The 8,621-nt window shown below is 43.5% G+C and overlaps 1 pseudogene; it reads right to left on the minus strand.

The window, feature by feature from the left end:
• Positions 1-5,680: 5,680 nt before the first annotated feature.
• Positions 5,681-8,621, minus strand: part of LOC119283742 — a 53,228-nt pseudogene continuing 50,287 nt past the window's right edge.

Below are 8,621 nucleotides of genomic sequence, written 5' to 3' on the forward strand. Positions count from 1 at the left end.
TGTGGAGAGCTGACTATTTGGAACAGTCCGGTATATACTTCATCTTACAAGAGTTTAAGAAAATTCAGTTTGTAGTTCTTCTGTGTTTTTTCACTTCTGATCGATATAAGTTTCACTACTGGAATCTGGTTTTGTGCCAACCCACGGATTGCCGGCTTCGTCATGCCTGCATGTCGCCCAGTAAAACTATCACCTCTACTTTGCCGCTCCTCCTGTTGCCGCCCATGGCACCATCGTACTCTTATAAGCAAGTCACACTGAAGATTACAGACCAAAAAGAGATGCTTAAAATATCCAAGTATGGAGATTTGCAGCACTCTTGGTGCACTAGCCAACAACACGACTTGCTTAGAGAGAGAAGCCAACACAACATACAACAAAAGAAAGTCGCTGGCAACCAACCAACCAGGATGGGGTTTACACACAGCCCGTGGGCAGGGCAGCAGCACATCCACGACACATAAGTATATAGACTTCACGAACAAACACGGACAAAGGACAACAAGTTCCGCTTACAGGGTTATGAGACCAAAGTTCCGCCGCTAAAATCCTCGTCTGGTTTCACGCACGCCCTCTAATGCCAGACACCCTTTGAACACCGCCACATCTTCAGAGACACATACACACCATAATGTAAGGGATCACATGGGATCACGATCTTTCCCCTTCACTTGTCATTACTTAGGACCACAGGCCGCGATCTGATCCTCCAGCTGCGTCAAAAGATGAATAATAGGCCAATGATTAACATATGTACCTTCCCAAAAATGATTTTGACAAGTCTATTGCACATAATGGTGCTCAAGTTCCATCATTTCACTAATCAGCCATGTTACAAATTGGTCGGTTTCTTATTTGGTATTTGCCAAAGCTTTTAAGCCGGGAAACAAAGAAGTTCTACTACTTTTTAAGAGCTACCACATATATCTACCAAATGTGGTGACAAAATTATGACATAAACATTCAGCGGCTAGATGAAATTATAAGAGACCTCAAACAAAGTACTCCAAAACCAAACATCGACAGAATAAGATTAAGTATTTAAGGTTGTTGTTTTTTCTCAATCTTAAACTATATATGACCAATCTATGGATTATGAAACTAGTGAGAAGTTGGTATCAAAATACAACATTAGGCACATAAGGTCCTACCTGCATCATGATCTCCACGTCATTGCGCACAATACAGTACAAATTCCTAACAAGATCCAATGACACAAGGCACTTGAAATAATGGAAATAGATCACACAGTCAAATTGTAAAGAGGTTAACAGAACTGACTTGAAATGGTTCTGAAATTCTAACCCTCTATTTAAGAAAGACACTGGCCATATTGAAATTTAGTTCTGTTCTAAACAGTAGACAAGGGCCAACAAATTACAAGAGAATCATAATTTTTTTGCATATTGAGATAATGAACCGAGTAATATCAACATGATTGCTGATGAAGTGAGAAAGCAAAGCAGTTACTTATATATGATGTTAGATTGGTATGAGCTGAATACAGTGACATAAAAGACAACAACAGCGGGTAGGTTTACATTGAGAAATTGAAAAATATTGTTAAGAAATAATTATTGTGGAACATATGTAAAAATAAATCGAGTTCTGACCCTTGTTTGCATTTTATTGCATAGAAATCTCCGAAATGCATGCAGGCGAGTTTCACTTGCTGTGCACCAACACTGAAACATGCAGAACACACGCTGATCAGAAAATTAATTAGAAACTTATTAAACAGTGAGACATGTTGATACACATAAGCATATTTGTGACATCATAATTAATAGTATTCTCAAGGAACCATTTCCTATCACGATTGTCAACTCAATATATAAACTGTTTGATGAACCAGAAAAACACCATTGTCGTTATATATGTAGAGTAGCAGTACTGCCAGCATGTATACAAAACGACAAGTTTTTCTTGCCTGACCATGACATTGTCATGAATACCGACAATTCCATTACATGAAACACAACTAAATTCAGATCTTCTAATTTTGGATATAAGACATTCAAATGACGCCCATGTCGACGTACACACCCTGCTGTTGACACACCTGAATAGAAACAACATCGTTCCAATGACAAAACAGAAAAAATGGCCATTGGCTATACATAGAATAGCAGACCATTAATACCAGCCATGCTTATAAAACGACAATTTTTACATTGTCGACCTAGAATAATGGCACTGCGCGACAAAAGCTCCCCTCGCCAAGCTATACCATTGCGATCGGCAAGAGTACCAACAATTCTGGTACATGAGATATATACGATTAAACTCAGCTCTTCTTTCTATGGCTATATGACGGCCGCCACAAACAACACGAACCTCGTGCGGTCGTGCCCCATGAGGTGCACACCCTGTGCCGACATACCCAAATAAAAACAACATCGGTGTCGTGGACAAACAAGAAAAACCACCATTGGGGATGCACAAGATAGAAGATCACTAATACCAGAAATATTCACAAAACGACAACACTTTATCATCACCCTAAAATTAAGATTTACAGGAAACTTGACTAAACTCGATTCTTCTATTACGGCCACACGACAGTGCCAAGTACAAACAGATCCGAATCGCGGGCCAACAAGCATTATAATGAAAAAGAAGCTGGTGGAAGAGAGAGAATGTGTTGATGATGGTCATCTATCCCCTGGAGGCGCACTCCATGAGCTGCTGCGTCAGGGCTTCCACCTCGTCGATGTCCACTTCCGGCTCCTCCCTGCGAATTCAAGAGCAGATAATGAAGATGAGTCAGTACCCGAGACAGAGAGCAGAGGGAGAGATGATAGAGGGCGTGAGGTCGGACATCCGGATGTCGATGTCGTGGAGGATCTCGTAGGCTTCGTTGATGAAGAGGCGGGCGAGCTCGGTGGCGGTGCCGTCTTCCCGCAGCTGCTCGAAGGTCTCCTCCTCCACCACACCCTGGATGGACATCGACCACGCACGCCAAGGCAAAGGCAAGGGCCAAGTCAGCCGGAGGCCAGCCAAGCCAAAACCCAGAACCACACGACTGAAGAGGAGGGGAGTGGGCTCACCTCGGCATACATTCTGGAGATGTGGGCGTTGAGCCGGGCTCTCAGTGCTGCGGCTGCCATGGCAAGGCGAGGAGTGGTCCGGCGGTCCGGGGGACTGAGCGGTGGAGATGGGGGGAATTCGGCTGCGGATGCGGAGCGAACGAGGACGGGATCGAGGAGGAGCGGAGGTTGTATAGCTGGGCTCGCGAGGGTCTATCACGTAGGCGTTTGGCTGGCAGCGAGTGCTGTATTAGCTGTACTGCGTCGTCGGCAGGGAGTCATTAGTTGGCTTGGAAACGGCCCGCGTGCGTACTGCGTGCGATGCATGCATGCATGGAGCCACCGGTTGTGTGTCCACGGAAGCGAGCGTCGGTTTCTGGTCGACTCGAGACGGCCGTCCAATCAAGGTTGCGGTATGGGCTCTGCACACCAAGGCCGCTCCCAAAATGGGCCAGTCCGTACATTGCACAACGAACAACTAAGTCTGCTAGCTTTCGTTTACACTGTCAAGCTTCCTTTACTAGTAGAATGCCGAAGCGTTCCTGTGGGATAGAATGCATATAAATAAATAATTAAGGCTGTCTCTAAGGTCGAAGATTATTTCTTCCTCATACGTCCAGGCGTATTTAGATATCTAACAGGTGCCCAGCGGACTCTCCAAAATTCAACCGTGATAGTCCGGCATCCCCCAAATCCAACCCATATGTGGAGAAGAGATATGATAGTCCACACTATCCGCCATGTTATCTTCGACACGCGGTCCGAACACAAAAATCCCAGCCCACAGTGCACCCATCATTTTTCCCACAGGACCCTCCCCTTCTCGCTTAGTTTCGTGCTGTAGTGGGACATTTATCGCTAGAGCCCTCTCCTTTATAACCGAATGACACCCACCTCATCTTCGCCATGGCGCCCTCTCTCCTTCACACACTACTTCACCGCGAATTGTTAAGGAGGAGTCGCCCGACCTGCTCTCTGCCATGACCCCCTCCACCTATGTTTGTGCCGATCCGCCACTGCCATCATAGGAACGAGGTGTGTTGGCCCCCAGACAAGAAGGTGGATCCGTTGTCTCCTGAATCATTGCCACGTTGTAACATACAGCTGAGTGTCATACATTACCACGAAACAAGAATATGATGTCCATGGTTGGCCATATGCAACTGATACGCCATTGTGTTAGTTATTAAATCTTCAAGCAATCAAGCAATGCATTTATGTGGTTTTGGACATTCAGTTATGCCAATTCTAGATCAGAACTGCAGATATTTTTCATGACCGATTAAAGTAAGTCCCTATCAAACTTTGCTATTTGCGATGAAAGATCCTCCATACGCAATTCAAATGTTTGACATCACCACATTAGTGAGTGAACTGTCTTTCTCCACTGAGGTGGCACTTGTTTATGCCTAAGAACTGGATTCATGTTATTTACAAACTACAAATAGAAGAATGGTATAAACAATTTATTCCATCTACAAAAATCAAATCGCAGAAGCATCCATGCTTATCTAAATCGCCCATAGATAATTTGTCTTCTCAACTTTGTTTTCAGATGAACGACCATCACATTTCACCAATTGTTTTATGCTTCCCTGAAATAAGGTCTCCCATGACACGTTTCACCAATGAGTAGGATGATAGAGTGAGAACTCATATATCATGAAAATCATCTCTACCTGGCCAGAATTTTATGTATAATAGTAACTGGCCCAAGTATGTCCGGAGGCCACTCAATGATGATGATACCTTTTGATTCCAAATGCTACAAGCGTTTTATATACTGCAGCTATGCCCGGGTATTGCTACTATTGCACTTGATAGAGAAAATCCGATGTGACTCCAATCAAACAACCTGTCCCCAGGATCAACCAGGTCTGAACCACCACTGCCAGGAGCAGTAACAACAATCTCAATGCCCTGTTCGTGATTCAGGGTTGTCTAAATAACGTTGTGGCCTAGGAGTAGTATGCTGTTCCATAATTCATAGTTAGAGCTATAATTGGTGACTTAATTAGCCCAGACTTTTCGTACCAACGCAAACATACATAAGCCAGAGATGCTCTTCACGCCGCCCCACGAATCGACAGCTTTGTGGTCACTGGATGTGGCCCTGCAGGCTATCCCCTCTGTTCTGCCCCTCCTCCGGCTACTGCTCGTGGTGCCGCGGTACTCTTATAAGAGGTTCATGCTAAAGATTCCAGACCAAAAAGACATGCTTAACATGTCAAAATATGGTGATTGGCTACCATCTAGGTACAGCAACCAACAACAAGACTAGCTTATAGAGAAAAACGAACACAACATACAGCAAAACATAGTCACTAGAGGACCAACCAACCAGGTACAGGTTTTACACACAGCCTGTAGGCGGGCCGGCAACACATCCACGACACACTAGAATATGGACTTGATTCCTCTCAGAAAAATGAACATGGACTAGACAAACAGACATTAACACAGGACAACAATTTTAGTTCACAGGATTACGAGCCCAAAGTTCGGACGCGAGAATATTCATTTAAGTTTTACACACACACCGCTTAGTGCCAGACAACCTTTGAAAAAGCACTATATCCTCAGAGACACATGGACACCACAATGCAAGGGATTGAATGGGGCCACGCTCTTCCCCCTTCACTTGCCGCTACTTAGGAGTTAGGACCACATGTCGCGATCTGCTCTTCGAGCTGCATCAAAAGATGAATAATAGGTCAATTATTAAGATAAGTACCTTCTGAAAAATGATTAAGATAAGTCTATGGCACATAATGGTGCTCAAGGCACATGGTTTCACTAATCAGCCATGCTACAAGTTGGCTAGTTTCTTATTTGGGCATTTCGCGAAGCTTCATTTAAGCTAGGAAATAAGAAGTTCTGCCACTTTTTTAGAGCTACCATGTACATCTACCAAAGGTGATGAAAAAATTACAGGATAATCATTCAACAGCAAAATGAGAATTTCCAGTACCTCCAACTAAGTGCTCCAAAACCAAACGTCAAAAGAATAAGATTAACGTTAGGCACATAAGGTGCTACCTCGATCATGACCTCCAACTCATGTCGCACAATAAAGAACTCATTCCTAACAAGAGCCAAGGACACGAGGCACCTGAAATAATGCAAAAAACACCACACGGTCAAATTCTGAAGAGGTTAATAGAACTGAGATGAAATGCCGTATATTTCGAAAAAGAAAAATCTCTAGCCATATAAGAGTTTAGTTGTGCTGTAAACAGAAGTCTAGAGCCAATAAATTACAAAAGAATCATCAAAGATTAGAATATTCAGATAATGAACCGAGTAATATCAACAATGTGAATGCAGATGAACTGAAAAAGCAAAGCATGGTTACTTCTTAATAATGTTAGATTGGTATGAGCTGTAAATAACGGCCAAAAAGACAACATGAGTTGGCAGGTTTAAATAGAGACATTGAAAAATAATGCTGCCAATAATTTTTGTGTAACATATGTAATAAGCTATTGAGTTCTGACCCTTCTTTATATTTTATGGCATTGAAATTGCCGAAGTGCATGCAGGCGAGGTTCACTTGCTGTGCACCAACACTGAAACATGCAAAAAAAAAATGCAGATCAGGAAATTAGGAACTTATTATAAACTGAGACGTCAACTCAATAATATCCTCAAGGAGCCATTTCGTATCATGATTGTCAACTCAACAAATTATTTGATGAACCAGAAAAAGCACCATTGGTGTTACGTAAAATAGCAGATAGTAGTACCAGAAATGTTTACAAAATGACAAAGTCTTTCTTGCCGGACCTTAACATCGTCATGAATACCAAAAATTCTGCTACAGAAAACATAACTAAATTCACGTCTTCTAATTTTGGGTATACGACAGCCAAATAACGCCCATGACGTACACACCCGCCGTCTGACACATCTGAATAGAAACAACAACATTCAGGTGGAGAAGTCGAAAAAATGGCCATTACCGTTATGTAGAATAGCAGATCATTAATACCAGCCATACTTTGTTCATTGTCGACCTAAAATAATGACATTGCCTAAACTGAAGATTCAATAGTATAAGAAACATTCTCAAAACGACAAAAGTTGCCCTCACCAAGCTATACCATTACCATTGGCAAGAGTACCAACGATTCCATTACATGAGATATATAACTAAACTCAGCTCTTCTATGTATGGCTAATACAACGGCGGCCGCAAACAACACGAACCTTATGCGGTCATGCCCCATGAGCTACACACCCTATGCCGACGCACCCGAATAAAAACAACAACGACGTCGTGGACAAACAAGAAAAACCACCGCTAGTGATATGCACAGCAGCATATCATTGATACCCGAAATGTTCACAAAAACGACAACTTTATACTCATCATGCTACTGACGTTAACTGGGATACCGATAACTCAGTTACAGGAAACACGACTAAACTCGATTCTTCAAATTATGGCTACATGACAGTGCAAGCAACATTCTTTTTTGTGACAAATAGAATCCTTTGCCCAGTATAATAAACAGATCTAAATTGCACGACATCGATTCCGTGGACAAACTAGAAAAAACACCATTAGTGATACATAGAATAGGAGATCATTAATACTAGAAGAAACACCATTAGTGATACACAGAATAGCAGATCATTAATACCAGGAATATTCGAGAAACTACAACAGTTTATCCTCATCATAACATTGATATTCATCGGGATACCGGTAACTCCGTTACACTGAACACAACTAAACTCGACTCTTCTAATTACGCCTATGGGGCAGTGCAACCGACATATATGAATCCTTTGCCCAATACAGTAAACAGATCTGAATCGCACGACATCGACGCAGCGGACAAACAAACATTGAGTTAAAAATAAGCGGGTGGAAGAGAGAGAAAGGGTTCATGATGGTCAATCGGTCATCACCTAGAGGTGCACCGCATGAGCTGCTGCGTCGTACGGACATCAGGGTGTCGATGTCGTCGATGATCTCGTGGGCGTCATTGATGAAGAGGCGGGAGACCTCGACGGCGGTGCCCTCCTCCCGCAGCTCCTCAAACATGTCTTCGTCCACCACACACTGGATCGACGTCGACCACGCCAAGGCAAAGTCAAATGCCAACTCAGGCCAAAATCCACAACCACACGACTAGAAGTGAGGGGAAGGGAAGGGCCTCACCTCGGTCTACATGCCGGCGATATGGGCTGCCATGGCAAGGTGAGGAGAGGTCCGGCGGTCCGGGGGACTGAGCAGTGGAGAAAGGGGAATTCCGCTGCGGAGTGAACAAGGACGGGAGGAGGAGAGGAGGTTGTATAGCTGGGCTCACGAGGGTCTCTCACGTAGGCGTTTGGCAGCGAGTACTGTACTAGCTGTACTCCGTCGTCGGCCGGGCGCCATTAGTTAGCTTGGAAATGGCCCGCGTGCGTACTGCGTGCGATGTTCATGGAAGTGAGCGTCTGTTTCAACTTAGTCTCTTTTCCTTTCAAAAGAAAACTTTAGTCTCTTATTTTATGTTTTTTAGACAAACTGCGAAGCTTTTTATTGCACCCTCACAATGTTTATAGGGACGAATAGAAGACCATCCATTCTCCTCTGTCTCG

Source organism: Triticum dicoccoides, chromosome 4A (genome assembly GCF_002162155.2).
Source record: "Triticum dicoccoides isolate Atlit2015 ecotype Zavitan chromosome 4A, WEW_v2.0, whole genome shotgun sequence".
NCBI classification, from domain to species: domain Eukaryota; kingdom Viridiplantae; phylum Streptophyta; class Magnoliopsida; order Poales; family Poaceae; genus Triticum; species Triticum dicoccoides.